Genomic DNA, 26,596 nt, shown 5'->3' on the forward strand with positions numbered 1-26,596 from the left:
TTCAGTTCAGGTGCGGTAGGCTTCTACCCATCCAGAGAAAGTATCCACAAACACCAACAGAAATTTAAAATTCCCCATTGTTTTGGGCATTGAGTGAAGCCTATTTGCCAGTCTTAAAAGGAGCGTATCCATTTATATTGTACCCCCTTCTTAGGTGGGAGCTTTTCAGTTTTAGGATTATTTCTAGCATATAGGTGGCATCCTTGAGTGATTTTTTTTGTATAGTCCTCTGAAGATGGGGTCCTTTTAAGTAAGGCCTGACTAAATCTGACAAAGCCTCTTGGCCGTAATAAGTCCCTTTGTGTAGGTGTTTCATAACTGGATATACTAGGGTGTCAGGGGGTAATATCATTCCATGGGTATTTATTTTCCATAAAGAGTTTGAGTCTGTATTTGTAAAGCCCCATTCTTGAATGCATTCCTCATCTCGATCTCTGTAATGGGGCTTAAATTCAAATAAGTCCACATGCGATATCAAAGCCCCTAGTAACAGCATTTCTTTAGCTACCTGTTTTGCTCTTCTATTGGCCATTTGGTTTCCCTTAGTTATTTGGAAATCATCTCTCTGATGGCCTGGGAAACCTTAACTGGCAGCAGAACTGCTTTTAACAATGCCAAGATTTCTGCTGGAAGTTTTATGTCTTTGTTGTCGGAGATTAGTAAAACTGGTTGGATGTCTTTTAAGACTTCCCTTTTAGCAGGTACTGTCTCTTATGTGGACATGTGCCACCCTTTTCAATTCATTGGCTACTGGTTCCACATTTTTGGCACGACCAGGTATCCCATCTGCCCAAACAAGCTCACTCACTCTTTCATAGATCTCTGGTGATATGAGTTCTTCCTTTTGTTTTTTCGGGTGGATGAGTAGCATCTGCAATCGTAGGACTTGCTCTGGGGGTACGTGGACATGGTGTTGCCATTTTTCAGGAGAAAAATGTTACTTGGGCATTTAATTTACATAAAAATCTCAGCCTAACAGAGGGATTGGCCATTCAGGCATGTAGAGGAAGCTGTGCCTCGGTTTCTTATCTCCTAGTTGGCCTTCTAGAGGTTGGAGAAAAAATTTTTGTTGCATCTTTCCCATAACTGTGGCCATGGGGACAGTTCACTGTGTACTTCTAGTCATTTTGGTATTTAATATTGAGCAATTGTTTGGGTCCCTGCTGTCAGCTGCGCCTGGGTTTCTGGTAGGGAAATAACTGTAGACACTGATAAATTCAGGGGAGTCCCTGGGCTTCCCCATTTTTCATCAGAGTTTTCATTCTGTTCTATCATCCATCTCTTGGATTTTTCTTCTTCTTTTGTATTAATACCTCTAGCTGAGTATTGTCTTAATAGAAATTGCCCTGCCCCCAAAAGGGGAACACCTGGACCAAAATGGTGCCCTGTCACGTCTTAGAAGGGGGGACCATCACATTGCCTTAGTCGTATTGGGATGGGGCAGTAGCCCCAGCAGATTCCAAATCACCTGGAAAGTTTTGGGGAGGAGGTGGTGAAGGCAGAGATGTTGCAGGAATAAGCCCTGGGGCTTGTGCAGCGTTCTGATTACCTGTGGGTTTGGAGCGTTTAATGTTGCTAGCAAGTTGCATTCTTCATCCTCTTTCTCTTCTGGACAACAACTATCTGGGAAGGGCTCAATATTTCTTTCTTTTCCCTTTTTCTGTACCATAAGCCATGAGCCTCCCTGTTAGGAATCTTTATTATGTAACAACAAAAAGGCTTGTACATAAAGAATTTTATCTCATTTCCTTGACCTCTGACAAAACAACTTTATTTGGAGTATAGCAGAGTAAAGGAACCGTTTAGAGGCCCGTGCTCTCCTGAATCCAAAAGATACATGGGCCAAGCAGTATTGTAATTAAAAAAAATCATTTTTCCTTTTGTCATGGGATTATAACTATAACTGGATGATTCAGCTAAAATTCTTTTATTTCTAGCTGGGACTGAAGGTACAGTGATGCCCCAAACCCGAGGATCAAGAATTTGTCTCCAACTTCCCACTAGAGAGTTGCAATGGTAGTGGGGACACACATGTTTTACAAGATATTACCCAGATATAATCATCTGTCTTGATGGTCTGAAATACCACCTGTAGAGTGAGGGGGTTTAGGGGTCCCTTCCCAAAGGGATCAGCAATAGCTGGACACTGAGTGTACAATCCCTGGTATAATGTTTCCTGGGCATGGATGTTTCCCAACAGCCAGTTATTGGGTTTTTTTGGAAAATGTGAATCCCCCTGGTGCTGGGTCATGTCCCTGCACCCTGAGATTGCACTCCTTCAATAAGCCAAGCACCTAAAAGAGATGTTGAAGTAACGGGGGCTGGCCCACACTGTTGTAACCAACGTAATTCAAGATTCAAGAGCCCAGTCAGTGCCCCGAGGAGCTGAAATCTAGGTCTGACATTGTGACCAGGACACACGTCCACATGAGGGTCATTCTGCTGGTTTGCTTTAAAGAGAGAAAGAAGCCTAATGACTCTGTCAGTGACTGAGTGCCCCCGCTATTCCAAAATGGAGAAGAACCGGGGTCTGACTGGCAGTCCTCTGGCACTTAATTAAAACAGCAAAACTCTTCCAAGGTGTACCTGCCAACTCAGGAAGACAAGCTGTACCAGCATTTGTCCAGCAGACCAGCTGCCATGTAACAGTTAAAGGACGGGTAGAAAAACCTTGTTTTCCTCTCCCAATAGGTCAAGACAAAGTTAGAATGAGTAGCCAGAGTGACAAACAGAAACAAACATGCGCGTAGCAAACAAACTCCCCATCCTGGGGAACCAGATTACAGTCCTTAAGTTCTTTTCTCCCCAGCCAACTCGTTGCCGCAAATGACCCAACCAGGTCCACACAAGCCAAAAAGGGTTCAAATGGCGAGGCAGGGTGCTCTCAGTGTGCACCCTGATGCGACTTACTGGTAAAAAAATCTCATCAGTGCTTCCAAATGACTTCATTTTCTTCACCAACTGAAAGGGAAAAAGGCAGCTGGCGCCTCAGCTGGGAGGACAGGGAGTGTCCCCAGAGGAAAAAAAAAAAACCCCGCTGGCGGCCACTGCAAAAGAAGTTTCTAAGATCACAGCCACAGAATCAGCTAGCTGCGGGCAACCAGGGCATCTGAGCTGCCACAGCCTCTGTCACTGCAGCAGCCGAGGGGACTAGGCCACCCAGATTGTACCGTGTCCCATCGCGGTTGCCGAATTTGTTACTGAGACCCTAAAGGTTTGTTTACTCACCACTCAGTAGCCAGTAATTGAGAGACAAGTGTTGGTGTAAGGAAAAGTAGCTTTTAATCAGGAAGCCGGAAGCCTGGGGAAATGGTGGACTTAGTCTCAAAGACCATCTCTGCCTCTTCCAGGTTTGCCAAAAGGTTTTATAGTGGTCTGTAGTTGAAAGCCGATTCATGGTGACCAAGCAGAGACGTGCAGACTTGCTTGAGTGTTTCAGATAATCATCAAGGAACTTCCTGGGTAGGCGTTGACCAGTGTCATATTTTGTTCTCCATGGATTCAGTTCCTGTGTTATTCTCAAATAATATCAGGTCAGTAAACTAGTAAAGAATGGCCATCCGGGATAATTTTTCTCTATTGAGGATGTGAGAGCGAAAGTCATTGTGTTCTGGCAATTAGCTGCCGGTTATGTGGTTTGGGTTACAGGAGAAAACAAGTTTTTAAATTCAGAAGTTTAGCAAAATGGAGTCAGTTCTGTTCAGGCTGTTACACATTTTTGACTACTCATCTTTCAGAAAGGACCTTTGAATAGTTAACCGTCTGGGCTTTTTCTTCTCCATCATTCTTGTTATTCTTTCTTTCTAGAACTCCTATTATGTGCATATTGGACCTTCTCATTCAGTTCTTCATATCTTCTAACTGCTAACTCCATTCTACATCTCTCTGTGCTATATTCTAGATAAGTTGATCAGATCTATCTTCAAATTCATTAATTATTTCTTCCACTATATTTAATCTGTTTAACTCATTTAGTAAACTTTTATTTCAATAATTTATTTTTTCATTTTTAGAATTTCTCTTTGGTTCTTTTTCCCACCTGCTTTCTCTTTATGTCATCCTGTTTTAGCCTTATAGTTTTTGGCTCTTGGAACATTCTAAACATAGTTATCTTAAAGACTCTTTCATATTTTAAGTTTCTGTTTCTTGGGGTAAAAATATTCACTTATTTGTGACATTTGTTGAGTATACCAAAATAATAGTTCATTTCCATGTGTGCTTAATCATTTTGACCATGAGACCATCTTCAGCAAGGCCTCCTTCCTACAGGAATCCATATGCCCTGAATTACAGAAATATTCTATGGAGATATGTCACATTTTCTCTGGTAGGGCCTTGTGAATGTCATCAAGTCTAGACCAACTTTTAAGACTATTTCTTTGCTTGGGATGCTTCTTTAAATGGGGTGTAATGGATTCTGACCCCTTTTGCATTTTTGCAAAGATGTGTAGCAAAGATTTAGGATTCTCAGGATAACTTTATGACCCATCAATGACGTCAAGAACCCAAGAACTTTCCATCTTCCTACTCTGAAATCCATCTGTAATATTCTTCATCATGGTCACTAGATGGCTGCAAAAGAGATGGTCATGGCCAGTGAAGAAGAACGGCAGCATCTCCTACTGTGTATCTCTTTTATTAGGGCAGGAAGTCTTTACAGAAGTTACTTCTCAGACTTTTCCTCAGATCCCATTGGCCAGGTCAGGGTAACCTGCCTGCACCTACCCACAAGAGACCCTGGGAAAGTGAGTCTGGGCATTTTGCTTCTCTATAGTGGGAGGTGAGCTGTCCATTGGTGAAGTAATAACAGGTAGGAGTCAGAAACGATTTTTTGGTAGACAACATTTTCAAACATATCTGTGAGAGTATACCGTGAAGAAAAAGATTTTACCACTGTATTAGTCTGTTTCTGTTGCTCATAACAGAATACCTGAAGCTGGGTAATTTAGAAAGAAATGAAATTTATTTCTTACAGTTTTGGAGGCTGGGAAGTCCATATGCCAGGGGACTCACCTGGTGAGGGACTTCTTCTGGGTGGGAACTTTCTACAGGGTCCCATGATGACCAGAGTGTCATAGGGTAGAATGGGCTGAGTAAGAGAGAGCTAACCTTCTCACTTGCTCTCCTTATAAAGCCAACAGAACCATGCCCTTTACTCCATGAATGGATCATTTCATTCACAAGGGCACAGTCCTCACAATCTAATCATCTCTTAAAAGCCCCACTTTTCAAATACCATAATTGGATTGGATTTTGTACTCTCTTAACACTGTTACAATGGCGGTCAAGTTTCCATTACATGAACTTTTGGGGGACACATTTAACCCATAGCAGTCACCAACCCCACCAAGTCCACCATACTAACTGAAATTGAGTATTACTTTTGTAATTAGAATAAAATAGGGCTAATTAATGTTTTCAAAATCTTTCCCAAGAGTTCCAGCCATTTTAGCTAACCTCCCAGCCATCACCTCTAGCAAAAACCCAACCTCTTTGGAAAATCCAACTTATGTATCGTCATTTCGTGTTGCAAGGAAAGAACAAAGAAAGCAACATTTGGTCTTGTATGCCTTGTGTTAGGTCTTTACAGTTCATTACTGCCTTTAATCCTTTCAGTAATCCAGTGATAGATACCAGTGTCACCATTTTACAGATGAGGAAACTGAGGCTCAGAAAAGGGAGGTACTTTCTCACAGTCACACAGCTTGGAAGCCCAGCACAGCCAGGTCAGCCTGACTCCAAAGTCTGTACTCTTTTCTTGGAGCCATTCTGCCTCCTTTCTCCACATCCCAGTTATTTGTAAGGATCAGATTTGAGGACCAAGAAAGTAATCTCCTGGACATCAACTGGTCCTAAAACATCCATTTTGAGGTTGGAAATAATCAGAGTGGGACTTGTTATGAAGTAATCCACCAAACAGGCCCTTGATTATACAAGTGAAATTCCACCAGATTATCTCTGTGGATGCCATTTAGCAATATTAAATTGAGGACATAATTTGGTCTGACTGGAAAGTTAGCTCCCTCTCTCATTCAGGCAGCTGTCCTGAGAGGGACATCCACTGGGAAGCTCAGCCCCCTGGTTCAGATTTTCTATGAACAAGATTCCAATGGAGCCACACATTCCCATAGCACCCAAACCATCTTCCTTGCCACTCTGCCCACCAGACTTGTTGTTCAGCCTCTGCCTTCCCTGTGAGACTGTGACCAGCAAAGCTCGGGGATCTCCCCAACCTTAAGAAACACTGACGTCCAGGCCCTGCACACTGCCTGACATGGAGTATCACTTAGTATGCTTGCTTAATTAGTTGACTGATTAGCAAACCATTGAGAAGGCTAGCATTCATTTGTTCCCAAATTAAGTTGAATTGTGTGTGCTCGGGGTGTTTAAAGTTCCCAATGGTCAGGTAGAAGCAATGAGGGAATCTGCCTCAATGGTGCCTGCTGGTCTTTGAGGGTTTCCCAGGAGCAATGACTTCTGCTCCTCAGGGTCTTCCTGTTCCCCAGATCAGAGATTGTGGCTTAGTCACTGTTCCCCTAAGCTAGACTTGGGGCTTCCTTCCTTCCCATCAGCCCTTGCCTGGTACCCCTGGATGGTAGTACCTCCTCAGAACCAGGAAAGAGGGACCCTTGTCCTTGGCTCATGCTCTAGAAGGTTCCTCATGTCATGAACACATACAGGAAATTTTTGTAAAGGCATTTCTATCATTTAGGACCGATGCTCAGTGCTGACACTGTTCAGCCCATAACCCTAAATGTCCACTCTCATGACTAGCCCCATTCAGACCCCAGGGAAGTGCTTATCCCTATCTCTAAAGACAACTTCAGCCCAATGTTTTCAGTAATTTGTATGTCTGCTGACATTCAAGACAGGCACTGTTTCAAGGTGTGGGAAGGATCTGAGTGGTGAAATCACTGGATAAGAGAATGGACAAATCAATTAATTTGTCAAATCCTTCCCCACAGGCAGCATGAATGCAATAGGCTCTTGCCCAGTGAAGTATGGTTTCCCAGCAGTGCCGGGAGGACAATATCTCTGAATTCCAATGTGTGGTTCCAGAAGGATTCACAAATTAGTTCTGTCTTCACAAGAGTCGCACATGGTAACTGAGAGACATTTTGCAATATTGACAATTACTTTTAACTTTGCATACATGTTTGTCTAGATGTAACTTGTGTGATATGTGATACCAGTTCTTTACGGTGGCAACTAGATGGATGCTGACATTGCAACTGGAGTTCCAAATGGTTTTATCTTTCTAAAAATATTTAATTATATTTAATTAGATTTTCAAAAAATAATTTCAGATTTTTAAAAATAATTTTTTATTTTAAAATTTAACATTCACTTATTGTAATTCTGTTTTCCATTTTAGTTTTAATTTTGTGTATGTTAGATGAAAACACGAACAACTTTTAAATTTTAATATTTTACATTTACTTTAATTACATTTTTAATGAAAATGTATTCAAATTTTTATAGTTTGAATGTAATTTTTAATCCTATGATCATTACTGTCAATAGGACACAGATGATGCAAAAAAACTTGACTTAAACAACATAATTAGTGATGTTTCTGAAAGGACAGTGAGAAAAATAAAGTTAGGGTGTGGTGGTATAACACCAAGGTCAAGGAATTGGATCCTGTACCAGCCAGGTGCCAAAAAAAAAAAGAAAGAAAGAAAAATAAATTTAATAGAATAAATACATAATTATTTATAAATTATGTATTATTTTATTATTCCCTGAAAGTCACATCTGTTAACAAAACACTTAATTCACAATAATTAAATTCAGTCATCTTTAATATTGTGTTGACTCTCAGTCATGTAAAACTGTGACTTGACATATATTTTCCAGTTTTGACATTATGACAGTATAGTGTCAGTGTAGGAGGCTAGAACGTGTTTTATTTAAGTTTGCTTGCCTGCTATAACTGTAAGGTATTTAAACACATGGCATGGGGGGCCTTTATGTGTACTCTTGTCCCAGCTTCTGCAAACATGAGGGGCAAAGCTTCTGCTGGTCTCTCTGCCTTTGCCCTCACCCCAAACCTATTCTCCATACAGAAGCCAGACAGTAATTTTTTTTTCAACATGTTCGTGTCTCGATCATGTCCCTCTCCTGCTGGAAACACTCCTGCGGCTGCCCATTGTCCCTTAAAATAAAGTCTGAATTCCTAACCAAAGCCTGCAAGCCCTTCCTGACTGCCCCTTGCACACCTCTGCTCTCACTGATCTGCCCTTCTCATCCTCGGTCTCTCCAGTTCCCTGAGCTGCTTTCTCTTCCGCAGACACACCAAGTTCATTCCTGCCTCAGGGCCTTTTCTCTTGCTGTTTCCCCCTCCCCATGGCTCTTGGCTCTTCTCAGATCTTCATGGAGTTACTTCTTTCTCATCATTTAGGTCTCAGCTCAAAAGACACCTCCTTACAAAGGCTTTCCTTTTTTTCTTCCCACATCTATTGAGCTCTTACTACGTACCTGGCACTGTAGCAAGTGCTCCAGATCTGATACACAATTTAGTACTTCCAACAGCCCTTTGAGGTTGGTACTTTCTGAGTTCAGAAGAATCAAGTAACTGGAGAACATTATGCTAAGAGAAATAAGCCAAGCATAGAAAAACAAAGACCGCATGATCTCACTTAGATGTGGAATCTAAAATTTGAACTCATAGAAACAGGATAGAAAGGAGTCTGGTGGCAGGGGAAATGGGGAGATGTTGGTCAAAGGGTCCACACCTCCAGTTATATGCAGTGCTGGTAAAACCAAAGTCCCGGGTTCAATCCCTGTACCAGAGAGCCGCAAAAAAATTAAAAAATAAAAATAAGGGCCGAGCCCGTGGCGCACTCGGGAGAGTGCGGCACTGGGAGTGCTGCGACGCTCCCGCCGCGGGTTCGGATCCTACATAGGAATGGCCAGTGCACTCACTGGCTGAGTGCTGGTCACGAAAAAGACCAAAAAAATAAAATAAAATAAAATAAAAAATAAAAATAAAATAAAAATAAAACAACTTTCAATTATAAGATGAGTAAGTTCTGGAGACCAATTGTACAGCATGGTGACTATAGTTAATAATAATATATTACACACTTGAAATTTGCTGAGTAGCTCTTAAGTAAACCCCCCCACACACACACACACGAAAGTAACTCTTAGTAAGTTGAATTATATGAAATTGCCACTTCTGTATGTCAGGCAAGGATTATTTTACTTCGGCAGCTGGCCAGTATGAGATCCAAATCCTTGATCTTGGTGTTATCAGGTGAGCTGACCAGCCAGACTTATTTCTTGGAGTTCTGCTCTTTCATTCTGTTTCTGACAGTGAGTGATAGTTGCCTACACAATACCCATTCTCCCACAATGTCTTCTTTTCAGGAATAAAACTACAGTTTTATTTTGGGAAGCAATGTGCCCGAAAAAAAAAGTCTACTTTTCTCAGCTTTACTTGCTGAGAAAAAGACCAATATGATATAAGTGGAAGTCACTGGATTAGATTTACAGGAAAACCTTTTCTGTGCTCCCTCGCCCTTCCTGCTTCTTGCCTGTAATGTAGATGTGATCTGGAGCCCCAGAAGCCATCCTGAACCATGAGGCAACCATAGGGAGAGAGGCCAAGTGCTAAAGATGGTGCAACCACGGACAGAAGGACCATGTGTCTCTGTGGACCAGGGAGTCACCATGCTGGTCTTGAACTGCCTTTTCTCAGACTAGTTTTATGTGAGAGAAAAATAAACTTCTATCTTGTTTAATGTCTGGTTTCTTATATCTGTTCTCTGTCACTAGCATCAAACAAAATTCCTAACTAATACAAGGGTACTTTTAAAAGTTCATGAAAAATGGAATTAAAAGATAGTATGAATCTTTCCACAAACTTTTTGAAGACCATTTGTATATTGTATACCTTATAAAAAGAACATATTGATTGAATACCTTATAAAAAGAACTTATTGATTGATTCAGCGCTCTCTATCTTGTACTCTCCCAAAACACACAGGCAGAGATAAAGGTTTGGGTGCAGGTAGTTTATTTTGAGAAGCAATTCCAGGAAATAGAGCAGGAGGGAATTGGAAGAGATAAATAGAAAAGAAAAATTCGAAAAGCCAATCCAGGGCACACTGCTGAGATGATTACCACTATGGGCAGCTGGACTCTATCCTACTGGGGAGCCTTGAGGAACCACATACAGATTGTCCAAAAATTGCCTTCCAAAGACCCAGAAAGAGAAGACGTGTTTCCACCATCTCTCCTCCCCCGTTGGTCAAGAGTTGGCCTGGGGTGTTCACTTCTGGGCCCTTGTAGGTGTGTATATGCACCATAATGGTTGATCAACTCCAGCAGATGTCCCCAGACAGAGTGGCAAAAATGCCCCAGGGATCAGAGCAAAACAAACTGGACCCAACTGGAGCAAGATCTGGCAGGCTACATCAGCAAGCAGCTGTTTGCCACAGCAATGGCCAGAGCATAAAGGTGGGCTGAGAGGATGTGACCTAGGGCCTGACAAGGAGAATGGAGCCCCTAATTTTAATACAACAAGACACCAGAGATCAAAGGACTCATTTAGAGAGAGAATTCTCAAGAAAGAAACAGGGGGGCAAATCAAGGAAGGTTCCCAGGTTTCTACCTTGGGAACAGGTAGCCAATGACTGTATTTATTGACTGAGGTAAGGAAGACAGGAAGAGAAGGTGCTTGGGGAGATACAGAGGGATCAAGCATCCAGATAAAATTCTGTTCAGTTTGAGATGTCTGGAGGATATCCACATGGCCACGTGTAGGGGTGACTGAAAATCCAGTCCTGGTGTCAAAGATTGGAGCTGGCCACAGAGGCCTGGAATCAACATTGTGCAGCTGTGAGGTGAAGGAATTTTCCAAGGAGAGAGGGTAGATCGTAGAGAGAAGAAGCAGGAAAAGAGAGCTTAGACATGGTCCCCACGGCACAACTGAGATCTGGGAGACTCTCCAGCCCTATGGCTGGTGACAGAACCAGACACCATTGAGAAGAGAGGCAGGATTCTTGAAACCCAAAGCTCTTGAAGCCAAGAGATAGGTGATCTCAGATCTCTGTTCTTCACTCTCAATCTGCCATCCTCTAGATGACTCTGAGGCAATGCTGCCATTAGTCACCTGGAGCCTTGGACCTTACAGCTTTATAGCTGTCAATCTGCCATAGAGGGTGCATAGGAACAGAAGTTCCTGGAAAGAATTTATAGGATTTTCAAACCAGAAAGGGATGTGGGGAAGGGGAGTTTGCCAAGGTGCTAGACAGCTGCAGAGGAGGCTATGACTAGTCACTGGCAAGAGAAGATGAAGAAGGGACTCTAAGAATCATCTGGAAAGAGCCCTGATAGACATCAGGCATGCTAGAATGAGGTAGGGATACCAAATCTCCTCTAAGTGCTGAGCTGCAGAGGTGTGAAGTCACCATGCCTTTATTAGCTATTGTTTTACTGACAATAATAATGTGATAACAATAGCAACCATTTATTAGGGGCCAGAGCTGTACAAGCATTATCTTGTTAAATCCTTACAATAACCCTCAGAGATAGATATAATCATTATCCTCATTTTGCAAATGAAAAAACTGAGGCTTACAGGTAGGGTAACCAACTATCCCCTTTACTACTTAGAGGTGAAGTGACTTGCACAGGGTCATAACTCTACTTAGAGGTCAAATGACTTTCAAAGGCTCGCACCTCTACTTAGAGGGGAAGTGACTTGCAAGAGTCACATAACAGGTAAGACATAAAGCCAGAATTTAAACCCAAGTCTGTCTGACTCCAGACGTAGTGCTACTAATGCCAGTAATGTGCAGCCATTGTCAGTGTATTGGTTAATTTATGCCTAAACAGGATATTTTTTAAAATCAAGTTCACTGAGATTCTTTAACCTGATAAAGTGAATCTACAAAAAATTTATAGCTAACATCATACTTAGCGGTGAAACATTAAATACTTTCCTTCTAAGTTTGAGATCAAAGCAAAGATGCCCACTCTTGCCACCCTCATTCAATATTGTACTGGGAGTGCTAGTCAGTGTAATAAGAGAAGGAAAAGTAAATAAGAGGCATACAGATTGGGAGGGAAGGGAAGTAACACTATTTTAAGTTACCGACAACACGATCACCTACATTTTTAAAATCACAAATAATCTACAAAAAATTACTGAAACTAATAAGATGCAAAAGAGTACATATTGTATTACCATATGATTTCACCATTTTCTCTGTTATTTGTAGCTTTTTTTCCAGATACTTTTTATAGGATTAAAGAGTTTCCATTATTTCTAGTTTGCTGAGAGGTCTTATCATGAACAGTTGTTGAATTTTATATTTACTTCTTTACATCTATGAAATATTCATTTTTCTGTTAATGTGGTGAATTACATGGATTGATTTGTAGCTTTTAGGTCAATTTCTTATTCCCGCATTTAACCACACTTAGTCATGATGTATTACCCTTTTTGTATATCACAGGATTCACTGGATTTTTTTTTCCAGCTGCCCAGTACAGGGATCAAACCCTACTGGATTTTATTCCGTATTTTATTTAGGATTTTTTCATCTATGTTCATGAGACTTTTTAACTTTTTTGAATGGACTGCAATGTCCTGGTTGGAAAAAATACAGTATACCTTATTGGCCTCTTAAGATGGAAGTTAGATCTTTTTTTTAGTGGCTGGCCAGTATGGTATGGGGATCCAAGCCCTAGCCTCAGTGTTATAAGGCTGCACTCTAACCAACTGAGCTAACCAGCCAGCCAATACTTTTTGTTTGTTTGTTTGTTTCTGGCTGGTATGGGGATCCAAACCCTTGACCTTGGTTTATCAACACTGTGTTCTAACTAACTGAGCTAACTGGCCAGCCCTTACATACTTTCTTCTTTTCTAATATCACTTAAAGCTATATATTTCCCTCTAAGCACTGCTTTAACTTCATTCCAGAATTTTTGGTATGTTGTATTTTTTATTTTCACTCAGTGCCAAATATTTTCTAATAACCATTGTGATTTCTTCTTTGACTCATAGGTTATTTGTTTAATTTCCAAATATTAAGGGATTTTTTCAATTATTTAGAACAATAGTGGTTTATGTTCTATTTGCTACATTCTAATGTTAATTTCTAGTTTAATTCTAATCTAAATAATACCAATTCTCCATAATACCAGAAAATAGAACAATTGGAAACCAAAATTAACAAAACAATACTATTTACAATAGCTCCAAAAAATAAAATACCTATTTATAACTCTGACAAAACAAATATAGTATCTGTATACCAACAATTACAAAATACTGATAACAGAAATCAAAGAAAATCTTTAAAAATGGAGACAAATACTGTGTTCATGGATTGGAAGACTCAATACAGTAAAGATGTTAATTCTCTCCAAACTAATCTATAGATTTTACTGATCTATAGATTTTTTTATTTCCAATCAGAATCCCAACAGGCCTTTTCACAGATAAAGACGAGCTGATTCCAGTTGGTTAGAGAGCAGCCTTATAACACCAAGTTTACGGGTTTGGATCTCTGTATCCTCCAGCTACCAAGAGATAAAATAAAATAAAACAAAACGTATGTGGAAAAGCAAAGGAACTACAATGGCCAAAACAATTTTAAAAAGAAGAAAAAAAGTTGGTGGAATCACTCTATCCAATTTTACAGTAATGAAGAGAGAATAATGTTGGCAAAGGGACAGACACAGAGCTCAATGGGACAGAATGGAGAGTTCAGGAGTAGACTCACACAAATATGGACAATTAATTTTTGGCAAAGAGGCAAAGGCAATTCAATGTCGTTAGGACAATTTTTCAACAAATGGTTTTGGAACAATTGTCATCTAAATGCAAAACAAACAAACAAATAAACTCAACCTAAACCTCACATCTTATACAAAACTTAATTTAAAAATTATTATAGATCCAGATATAAAACTATAAAACAGAAGAAAACAAGAGAGAATCTTTGTGATCCAGGGTTAGGCCAAGTGTTCTTAGGCATGACACCAAAAGCACTGTCATAAAAGAAAAAAAATTGATAAATTGAACTCCATCAAAATTTAAAACTTTTGCTCTGTAATAGACCCTGTAAAGAAAATAAAAAGATAGAAGTGTGCCTGGAGACCTCAGCAGCCACAGGCAGCCACCCACTTAACTAGCAGACAGCAAGTGTGCCCAGGGACCTCAGCAGACACAGACAGCCCCTGCCCCTGTCACAGGCACCACTGCTACACAGGTGGTCTGCCACAGACACTGCCACTTCTGCCACAAAGGCAGCTCACCACCACAGCAGCAGCCACCACTGCCATGCAGGTGGCCCACTGACCACTCAACTTCAATGATACAAAGAGAGTGACCATCAGAGCCTGGTGAAAGAGGTATGTGAGCACACATCTGTGACCCAGTGGCCCAGCCCACAGGGGGAATTATGCTGCCATATGCAGTAGCACATCTGGGGGTGGGAGGTACATGCACAGCCCACACAACTGCCTTGATCCAGAGAGAGACACACATGAAACCCCCCAAGAGTGCAGAAACGACGATACCCAAATAGAGTAAGGAAGAAAATTCCCAGTCACTACCAACCCATCCCCAACTGCAAAGGGGCAAAGGCAATTCAATGTTGTTGGAACAATTTTCAAAAAATGGTTTTGGAACCATTGGTCATCTACATGCAAACAATTGGTCATCTATTTGCATCTACATGCTCCTTCTGGAGCCTCTGCCTGCAGGAAAGAGAAAAGAGAAACTCCACCCAGGGTCACCCATTCAAACTAAGGAGCTCCAGTATACCCCAGTGCACCTACCAGAGTCCTGGGACACTAGTTGTGCTGTGAACAGGCACTCCCAGGGTCACCCACACCAGCCAAAGAGCAACAGCGTACCCAGGTGCTTCTTCCAAGAACTCAAGAGCTTACCTACATCCCTGATGAACCAATATAGTGTCACTAACCTCAGCAAGGAATCACTAAGTGCCCCAGAACCTAGGCCACAGAGGCACTCACATGTAATTCCAGCACTGAATACAGTTGAAGTACCCACACGGAGACAAGACTACTACATCTACCTGGAACCAATTCTAAAACATCCTACTCGGGCTGGCCCATGGCTCACTTGGGAGAGTGTAGTGCTGATAACACCAAGGCCATGGGTTCAGATTCCTATATAGGGATGGCCAGTTAGCTCACTTGGGAGAGCATGGTGCTGACAACACCAAGTCAAGGGTTAAGATCCACTTGCCAGTAATCTTTTTAAAAATAAAAAAAAAAAATCCTACTCAATAGTCAATATGAAACACATCTACAGGAGGAAGTCTCTCTCCCAAAGCCCACTCCAGAGTAATAGAAGAAGCAACTGCTCTACCAGATGACCAGACATCAACCTAGAGATACTGGAAATATGAAAAAACAAGAAAATATGACACCATCAAAGGAATACAGTAATTCACAAATACCAGACCCCATAGAGCAGGGAGCCCTTGAAATGAATGAAAAGGAATTCTGAGCAATGATCTTTTTTTTAATAGCTTATGAATATTCATGAGATACAAAGTTGATTGTCACCCCTCATGCCCAAGATGTGAATGCCAGACTCATACTGGCAGCATATCAATTACCACAAATTGTGTTTGTACCCCATGTCCTCCACCCAATTATCCCCATCCTCCCTCCGCTGCCCCCCGAGCAACAATCTTAAGGAAATTCAATGAGACACAAGAAGATTCAGGTAGATGACACAATGAAATGAGAAAAAAATATGCAGGATATGAAAGAGGAAATTTACAAAGAGATTAATACCTTAAAAAAGAATGTAGCAGAAATCCCTGAACTGAATGATTCATTCAATGAAATAAAAAACACAACCAAGAGCTTAAGAAGCAGGTTAGAGCAGCAGAAGAAAGAATTTGTGATCTTGAAGATGGTCTTTTCAAAATAACCCAGGTGAACAAAAATAAAAAAGAATTTAAAAACATGAAGAAAATCTAAGAGAGCTAGCAGACAATCTTAAATGTACAAACATCTGAATCGTGGGTGTTCCAGAAGGGGAGGAGAAAAGAAAAGTCATTGAAAACCTCTTCAATGAAATAATAGCAGAAAATGTCCCAGGTATAGAGAGAGACACAGACCTTCAGATCCAGGAGGCTCAAAGATCCCCAAACAGATTCAATCCCAAAAGGTCCTCTCCAGGACATATTATAGTCAAACTGGCAAAACTTGAAGACAAAGAGAGAATCTTAAAAACAGCGAAAGTGTCAAGTCACCTATAAGGGAGTCCCCATCAGACCAACAGCAGACTTCTCAGCAGAAACTCTATAAGCCAGAAGAGAATGGAATGATATATTCAAAATACTAAAAGAAAAAAACTGCCAGCCAAGAATACTATACCCAGCAAGGCTATCCTTCAGAAATGAGGGAGAAATAGTGTATTTCCCAGAGGGAAAGAAAAAAGCAAAAAAACCCCAAAACTGTGGGAGTTCACCACCACATTACCAGCCCTACAAGAAATCCTCAAAGGAGTCCTGTATCTGTAATCCAAAAAACATAATCACTACCATGAAGACACAAGAAAGAACAAAACCCACTGGTAGATCAAAAATGTGAACAAGAAAGAAATAATATCTTACCACCCCCAAAAACCAACGAACATGGAAGACTAATAATAAAGGGGGAAGAAAGAAACAAAAGATATTTAAAACATCTAAATAAAAATCGATAAAATGCCAGGAGTAAGACAATATCCTTCAATAACAACCTTAATGTAAATGGATTAAATTCCCCACTCAAAAGACACAGACTGACATTGGATTAAAAAGCTAGACCCAACTATATGCTGTCTTTAAGAGACTTGCCTCACCCATAAAGACACACACAGACTAATAGTGAAAGGATGGAAAAAGATATACCACACAAATGGAAACCAAAAACAAGCAGAAGTAGCTATTCTTATATTGGATAAAATAGACTTTAAATAAAAATCTATGAAAAGAGACAAAGAAGGCCATTATATAATGATAAAGGGATCCATCCAGCAAGAAGACATAACAATCATAAATATATATGCACCCAACACTGGAACACCCTGATATATAAAAGCAAACACTACCAGACCTAACAAAAGAGATAGACCCCAATATGGTAATAGCTGGGGACATGAACAACCCTCTCTCAGCATTGGACAGATCATCTGGGCAACAAATCTACAGAGAAACACAGGATTTAAACTACACTTTAGACCAACTGAACCCAGAAATATCAACAGAACATTTTATCCAACAATGACAGAATATTCATTCTTCTCATCAGCACATGGAACATTCTCCAGGATAGACCACATATCAGGTCACAAATAAAGTCTCAACAAATCTTTAAAAACTGAAATCATTTTGAGTATCTTTTCAGACCAAAATGGATTAAAACTAGAAATAAATAACAAATGAAACTCTGGAAACTATATAAATTCATGGAAATTAAACAACATGCTCCTGAACGACCTGTACATACAAGAAGAAACTAAACAGAAAATAAAAAAATTTATTGAAGCTAATCAAACTGAAGACACATCATACCAAAACCTGTGGGATACTGCAAAAGCAGTACTAAGAGGGGACTTAATTGCAATAAATGCTTACATCAAAAGAACGAATGTCTGGCTGGTTGGCTCAGTTGGTTAGAGCGTGGTGTTATAACACCAAGGTCAAAGGGTTCAGATTCCAGTACTGGCCAGCCACTAAAAAAGAAAAGAAAGAATAGAAAGATTTCAAGTAAACAACCTAATGCTGCACCTTGAAGAACTAGAAGAATGAGAACAATCCAAACCAAATTAGTAGATGGAAAGAAATAATTAAGATCAGAGAAGAACTAAATGAAATAGAGGCCCCAAAAAGATAAAAAAAAAAGATCAATGAAACAAATAGTTGGTTTTAAGAGCAGATAAACAAAATAGGCACACTATTAGGTAGGCTAACTAAAAAAAAACAAGAGAGAAGACCCAAATAACAAAAACCAGAAATGAAAAAGGAGACGTTACAACTGATACCATGGAAATACAAAGGATCATAAAAGACTATCTTAAACAACTATACACCAACAAATTGCAAACTTGGGGGAGGAGCAGCAGTGGCCCCGCAGCCCAGCTTTGCAAAGGCTATCGGCACACCGCAGCCCGCAGGCACCCGGCACGCACCCTCCCTGCCACCAGGATTCCCAAGAGGAAGGTCAGCTCAGCTGAAGGGGCAGCGAAAGAGGAGCCCAAGAGAAGATTGGCGAGGTTATCAGCTAAACCTGCTCCTGCAAAAGAGGAAAGGAAGCCCAAAAAAGGCAGCAGCCAAGGATAAATCTTCAGACAGAAAAGTACAAACAAAAGGGAAAAGGGGGGCAAAGGGAAAACAGGCTGAAGTGACTAACCAAGAAACTAAAGAAGATTTACCTGCAGAAAAGGGAGAAACTAAAAACGAGGAGAGTCCAGCTTCTGATGAAGCAGGAGAGAAAGAAGCCGAGTCAGATGAATATCGTATACCAAGTCTTATCAGTGGTTCCTGTCACCCTTGTACAATCCAGAGGAATATTTTTATCAACTATTTTGTAAATGCAAGTTTTTTAGTAGTTCTAGAAACATTTTTAAGAAGGAGGGAATCCCACCTCATCCCATTTTTAAGTGTAAATGCTTTTTTTTAAGAGGTAAAATCATTCGCTGGTTGTTTAATTTTTGGTGCAAACAGAAAATAGTGGAATATTGAATTATTGGAGGCTTTGACTGTCCTGGGTGTCAGCTTAACATTCCACAGATGGGGGTAGTTTTTATATCCTGTAATACAAAGCATATTAAATGGCAATTTGAAGTTCACAGTCACATATTTACTGTGTCTTGAACATTTAAAATTAGTTCTATTCCCATGTTATTTTTTAGTAGAATTGTTTCTTAAAGAAGACCACTCCTTAATCATAGCTCTCCCTGTCAGAACTGTGTGCACTCTGTAACATCTTTGGTCATGGTAGTCTAGTTTTCCTAATAGTTTTGTTAATGTGTTGTGAATGATTGGAAATTTGATTATGTAGTATACATGATATTAAACTGTGAATTGGTGGGACTTATGTAACAGCTTACCAACATCTGGAGATACTGGTACTTGATATCCTCTTAAGGAAAATTTGCCTCCAAATTTGAAGCTGGAAGGTCACTGGAAAAACTTTTTAAGAAAATCATGATACGTGGCTTTTTAGAATTTGGGTACATATGTTAAGAATTGTGTACAAATTGAAATATCTGTAATGATCCTCAACACAACCAATAAAATCTCAATTATGAAAGTAAAAAAAAGAAAAAAACAAATTGCAAACTTGGAAGAAATGGATAAATTTCTGGACATGAACTTCCAAGACTGAACCAAGAAGACATAAAAAAACTGAATAGACCAATAACAAGCAACAAGGTTGAAGCAGTAATCAAGAGTTTCCAAAAAAAGAAAAGCTCAGGACCGGATGGCTTTACTGCTGAATTCCATCAAACCTTTAAAGAGGAATTAATACCAATTCTCTTCAAACTAGTCCAAAAAATTGAAACAGAGGCCACTTTCCCAAACTCATTCTATGAGGCCAGAATCACACTGGTACCAGAACCAGACAATGATACAACAAAAAAAAGAAAACTACAGGCCAGTATCTCTGATGAACATAAATTGCAAAAATCATCAACAAAATATTAGTAAACAGAATACAGCAACACATCAAAAAAATTATATACCATGATCAAGTGAGATTCATCCCAGGGATGCAAGGATGGTTCAACATATGCAAGTCAATAAATGTGATACACCACATCAACAAAATCAAGGGAAAAAATCATACGATTACCTCAATAGATGCAGAAAAAGCACTTGACAATATTCAACATTATGATAAAGACTCTCAGCAGATTAAGTACAGAAGGAAACTATCTCAACAAAATAAAAGCCTTATATGACAAACCCACCAACAATATCATGCTAAATGGATTAAGGACAGAAACAAGACAAGGATGCCCACTCTCACCACTCCTATTTAACATAGTACCAGAAGTACTAGCCAGAGCAGTCAAGCAAGAGAAACAAATAAAGGGCATCCAGATTAGAAAAGACGAAGTCAAACTGTCCTCGCGTACGTGATCTTATACATGGGAAAACCTAAAGACTACAAAAAACCTCTTAGAATTGATCGATGACTTCAGTAAAGTTGCAGGATACAAAATCAACATGCAAAAATCAGTAGCGTTTTTATACTCCAATAACAAACCAGCAGAAAAAGAAATCAAGAAAATTAACTCAATTACAATAGTCACCAAAAAGAAAAAGGAAAAAAAAAAAACACCTACAAATAAATGTAACCAAGTTGGTGAAAGATCTCTACAACGAGAACTACAAATCACTGCTGAAAGAAATTAAAGAGGATGCAAAACGATGGAAAGACATTCCACTCTCTTGAATTGGAAGAATTCACTCTGCCTAGGAAACTTCTTAGTTAGATCACCCAGTTCATTGGGTATATTCTGTACTTTTCACTTTACCACAGGCACTGGCTGGTTAGCTCAGTTGATTAGAACACAGCTTTATAGCACATTACCACAGGCAACAATGTGGCTAAACTTTCTGCCTCTACCTAGTAAGGATTTCCTTTCCTCCACTTTCCAAGAACATCTTGCTCACTTTCTTTAAGTTCTTACCAAAAGCCTCCCCCAAGGCCAGCAGACTTCTAATGGTCTCTTCAAGGCCCTTTTAACTCTTCTCAAAGTCCTTTCAGCTTCAGCTCCCTGCCTATACTTCAAGTTTTTGTTGAGACATCACCCCACTTCTGGAGCCAAAATCTGTGTTAATTATCTACTTATAGGTAACAAATTAGCCAAAAACTTGGTGGCTTAAAACAACAATAAACATTTATTGTAACATGTATAATCAAGCCAGGAAGGGAAGATTATTAGCCACCCTTTTGGAGGCTGGCTATTACAGGCATGGTCCTTATACCTAGAGCGTGGCCTTTCCAGCATTTCAACTGAGAGTCCCAGGTGTTCCACAAGTCCTTCCACTCTGGCTGGGCTTGAAATCTAATGTCTCCCTTGCACCACACGGCCTCTGAAATCTCTACTTATCGCTGCAGTCTCCACGCAGCTGTTTTCTGCTAGGCCTTTCAGAATCTTGCCTCATGAATTCTCAGCTGAGTTCTGCAGGACCCAAGAGGACTTTTTAGACAGATTGTTGATGCTCCTTCTCCAAGGCTTTCTCCACTCTCATACGCTGCCCCCCAAATCTCAGCCATTTGAGAGCCTCAAATTCCAATCTTTGTTTCCTCTGCCTAGGAAGACTCCCACTCTATGCTTAGGTTCTATACCATGGATGCCCAACAGTTTGAAAAATGTTCTCAGGCAGAGAGCCAGTGTGAATGTGGGGCTCACCTTTTAGGCTTCTTGCCCCGCCCCTCTCTCCCCCTCCCCTCCCCCACACTCTGTCTCTCTGTTTCTTTTTTTTCTTTTTAGGCACACCGTGGCCTGAAAGGTAGGCTTCTCTTCTCTCAAGCATCATAGCCTGCATCAGCTGCTGTCCAATGCTGCAATTGTTTACATATTGCTTAGCTTTTAAAGGTATGCGTGGTAAGAAGCTAAGACCGATACCAGCTACTCCATCACAGGTGAACTGGAATTTCAAAACAGAAGTTTTGAAATGTTGGTAGCAGCTACTGTCAGTGCACTAACCATATCCCCTAAGCACTCATTATTCCTATTCATGCCCACAGCTTCCTACTGAAAGCCCAAAGCCTTTCTCAACATAGGCATGCCTTGTGTTTGTCCAGAAGGCTGATATGCCAGGAAGTTAGTGTCCCTGGAAGCAGCCCTCATCCAATAACAGGGGGACAATTCTGCCATGGTCTCCTGGACATCCCCAGAAGAATTGAGCCTATTTCCCACAGCAATCAGTTGCCCATTAATGCATTGTGTAATGGCATTCTTCTTTTATTTATCTCACCTCTCCATTCCTCTATAAGTTCTTTTTGGAATCACTTCCTCAGTAAACACTTGCACTCAAACTAGTGTCTCAGCAACTGCTTCTGGAGGAGCCAGCACTTCAACAGTTGGTCCTAGACGTGCTTCTCAGTAGGCAGAACTTCAGGATGGTGTTATAGAATTAGATGGCAGCAGGCACCCCACTGCTGGTGTGAATGGTGGCAGCCCCTGGCATGCTGTCACATCAGTGACTCTTACCTGTAGTGACCTGAGATGGAGTACCTAGCCTTTAGCTCTAGTACCTGAAAGAGAAGGTTTTAATTGCAGTGATAACAACTGAGACTTTAGTGGGCTATAATTCACTTCTATGAAAGCTCTGAAGAAAGAAAATAGCAAGCCCAAGTCAGCCAAATTCCACGCATGTAGAAGTCAGAGGCCTTTATGGTAGTGTTTAAGGAGAACTTCATCTTCTGTAGCTGGAGGCCAGACTGTGCTGAAGACCAGGCCCAAGATTTGATGGTTAGGGTAAAAGCTGAATTCATATCTGTATTAGTCCGTTTCTGTTGCTTATAACAGAAATACCAAAACTGGGTGATTTATAAAGAAATGAAATTTAATTCTTACAGTTTGGAGGCTGGGAAGTTCATAGTCCAGGGGACGCATCTGGTGAGGCCTTTTTCTTGGTGATGACTCTCTACAGTGATACAGAGTATCACATGGTGAGAACGGGCTGAGCAAGGGAGCTAACCTTCTCACTTCCTCTCCTTTTAAAGTCATCAGAACGACACCCATTACCATCCATTAAACCATCAATGGATTAATCCATCCATGAGGGTAGAGTCCTCACAATGTAATCACCTCTTAAAGGTCCCACCTTTCAAATACCATAATAGGATTTCCCACCCTCTTAACACTGTTACGGTGGGGATTAAGTTTCCAATACATGAACGTATTTGATACATAGCAATATCTCTGGCAAGTCTCTTTTACTAAAGTCAAGATTCTTATAGAAAAGACATAGGACCTTGACACCCAAGATGGGGACCTTGGGTAGATGTACTTGAGAATCTTGAATCTCAAATTCTGTGGAACCCTCTAGGCCGGCAGTGGCCCCCTCCTGCTTACTATGGGAAAGTAGCTTCCCATTCCCTGGAGACTATGGAAGGTCTCACCTGAGGCAGACTCTCAAAAGATGATGCTGGTCCTTCTCTCAATCTGTCCCCACCTCTCCTCATTGCTTCTCCACCAGTAACTACTGGGGTCGAGTCTCAGCATGGCCTGGGTGGGGAAATACTCCCTGCACTTTGGAAGGAAAAGGGATCATGTACAAAAGAGTTTCAGATCTGACTCAGCAGAAACCAGGAGAACATCTGACACTAGATCTTGAGGAAAGATCCAAACCAGGGAAAGATGACTATTAATAATATAGGAGAGAGATTATTGGTATTAGGGCACTCGCCCATAATTTAGGATTCAAATTCCAGACTATGAGGCCTGAGCCTATCTTCATATTCTGCTGGAGTGACTCTTGAAAGCTTGAGACAACAGTAATCTAGAGTAAATAAGGAAGACTTGCAAAACTGCCTTGGCAGGGTATTGAGGAAAAGGTGAAAAGACTCAGAGAAGTAGCCGTGTTAGAGGACAGAGTAATCAGGTAACCTGATCAGTAACGACAGAGCTGAGCAGCACACCCCAATTTCTAGCTTCCTAACTTTGGACAAGTGACTCAAATTTTCTGAATTTCACTTCCTCAACTGTAAAATTAATTTAATAGTACCCATCTCAAAAAGTTGAGAAGATTCATTGAGATAAAGCATGCAAAGTAGTTGGCCCATAGTGGATTCTCAGAAAAAAAAAAAAAGTTAGGGCTGCGGCTGGTTAGCTCAGTTAGTTGGAGGGTGGCATTATAACACCAAGGTCAAGGGTTCAGATTCCCGTACCAGCTAGCCACACACACACACACACACACACACACACACACACACACACACACACACACACACACACACAAAGTTAGTTTGGGGTATCTCTTTTTTATAGAGCCCCCTGTGTATCTTATAAGGTTTTGTTTTTTTTTTTTAAATCAATCACAGCCTTCAAACATTCCCTGTCAAATCTCTTTCCTGTCTCTTCATGCATCCGGGGCAGATCCCACAGCTCGTTGGTCTTTCTCAGGTATTACCATGTCTGTTACAGAACTCAGGTCTGGCTGCCCACCCCCTCAAGAAGGAAAGAAAAAAAGACTCAGGAGTCAAATGGTTGGTGTTTAGAAAAGCAGATGTATCCAGCTGAAGGAGATGGTAGGTTATCCTGCCTCAAAGACTTAGATTTACTGAGGGACTTTTAAAGAGAGGGTGAGTTAAGGGAATAGAACATGGGAGGTGAAAAGCAGAAGAGAAGGAGACATAAGCCACGAAGGGTCCATGTCTACGAGTCAGGTACAAGTTCTCGCCAAGGCCTTATCTGGTTTCTGTTCTCATCTTCACTGTTATCCCAGGCCTCTGCAAGATTTTGATTTGCTCTGGAGTAGAATCAACTCTTCTGCAAAGTCTTTTGCATAGTTTTGCTTCGCAGAGCTCTGGATCACTTGTCTGGTGTCCACGGTCAGCTTCCAGTCATTTGGCCTTGATCACTTCTTAAAACTCCACAAGTCTCAAAGAATTGTTACCTTTCAAAGTACTGATTAGCTTTTCAGCCTTGTTTTCCTTTTAGCAAGCAAGATAAGTAAGTCAGCGGGTGAGAAGAAAGAATGGAGAGGAAAAAAAAAAACTGTCCTTTTTAAAATCCCTACTCCTCTTCCCCCCATTGCTGCATCCCAAGCAGTTTTAGGTCCCGACATGGCTTCAGTCCTGCTCACTCCAACATGTCTATCTCATGATATTAGATGATACCAGGGCATTATTACTCCACTCTATCCAGAGTCCAAGATCAGACCTTAATTAGCATACCTATGACAACTGCCCTATTCGTAGACTATAAAGATTCCTGAGTTCACTCAATCTGGGAGCATCCAGTGAATTTCTTCACTGCTGAGTGCTCCCTTGCCCAGCAAATAAACTTGATACTTGCTTGTTTATTACTGTAACAAACTTAGTTTTCCCTTAATAGTTGCCCCCACAGAACTTGGCCACCACTGCCTTAAATACCTTGTTCAGGGCAGTCTGTGGCCTAACCAATGTCTGCAGGGTTTTTGTGATGGAAAAAAATAATAATAATAACTGGGGAAAATGGGGAGTGAGGTGGGAACAGAATGAGTTTGTAGGAATGGGTTGAGTGAATAGTAATCAAAAGAGAGTATGGCCTGGAAAAAGGGAGCTGAACTCCAAGCACCTGTCAGAAGAAAGCACAGACCTTTGGGTAGCTGCGCATCCCCATCTGAGCTAAAACAATTGAGACTCAGATGACTCCAGTTATGTTCAGCATAGTCTCCTGCCTAGAAACCCAATAATCTTGCCTTGCTCTTTTTACTACCCTACAACTATTTTTAGTCCACTAATTACTTAATGAGCCAGGCAAAATCTCCAGTGGAGGTGCTAATTGGCAATGAGTTCTCCAACCTTCAGTGAGCATCAGAATCACCTGGGGAGCCTGGTGTTGGGCTCAGAAAACAATACCCCAAAATACAAGGCTTTGACATGCTGAACTAAAGCAGTAGCCTGGTTCTCTCTGACCCTCTCCCTCTCTCCTCTTGTCTCTCAACCTTCTTTCGCTCTCAATGCACAGGATGACCCTTTTCTCTGATAGTCCCTCATCTGCCTTAAGACTGGACTTGCCAAAGAGACCACAATTGCCTTCCATCCTCCTCCCTGAAATCCCACATTCTGTCACAGAAAAGAAGACAGAAATACAGCCACAGACTTGTCCACAAGATAATGTCTGCCTCTCAGGCCCATTCAAATTTCAAAGTTAATTTCTGTCTCCTGGGCCTACTCATTCCCCCTAAAAACAATTGACTACCCTTCTAAAATTACCTGCATCCCCTACTTCCCTCTCCCCTATGAAGACTGTATTTAAGCTTCAACCATGTGGACCTTCTTTGTCTCATACTTTATGCATGGTACCTACATCCATATAAATATTGATAAAATTTGTATGCCTTTTATCCTGCTGATCTTGTTGGAGTGAGCAGGACTGAAGCCATGTTGGGACCTAAAACCACACAGGGTCTAAATGACTTTAAAAGGACATAGTCTTTTTCTTGGCATGCATTTCTCTGAGTTCCCTCTTTTCCCATGGTTAGTTGATATTTTGAACCTTGGTTATGAGGCAACATAACTTTATTTACATAAATGTAAAGTTGTTTTCCAGCCAGCCTGGAGCTGCAGACTTGTATATACTATCCAAACCCTGGAAAACCAAAGAAAACATCAATAAAACTACACCGATTCTACCCCTCCAGCAGGACCCAGAGATAACAGCAAGGACAGGAGCAGAAACCAGAAGGAACCTTGGTGAGAACTTGCACCTGGCTCCTTGCACGGACCCCCCCCCTTCACCCCCGCCACCCCCGCAGCTCACGTGCCCCTCCCTCCTGCTTTTCACTTCCCATTTTCTATTCCCTCAACACCCCTGTAGGGAAAATATAGGAAAATTGTCAGGGACCCTCAGATGTTCAGAATCTTGCCCAGCATTTGA

The 26,596-nt window shown here is 40.9% G+C and overlaps 1 pseudogene; it reads left to right on the plus strand.

The window, feature by feature from the left end:
* Positions 1-11,363: 11,363 nt before the first annotated feature.
* Positions 11,364-18,669, plus strand: LOC134390142 (non-histone chromosomal protein HMG-14-like; annotated as a pseudogene).
* Positions 18,670-26,596: the final 7,927 nt, after the last annotated feature.

Source organism: Cynocephalus volans, chromosome 11 (genome assembly GCF_027409185.1).
Source record: "Cynocephalus volans isolate mCynVol1 chromosome 11, mCynVol1.pri, whole genome shotgun sequence".
Lineage (NCBI taxonomy): Eukaryota > Metazoa > Chordata > Mammalia > Dermoptera > Cynocephalidae > Cynocephalus > Cynocephalus volans.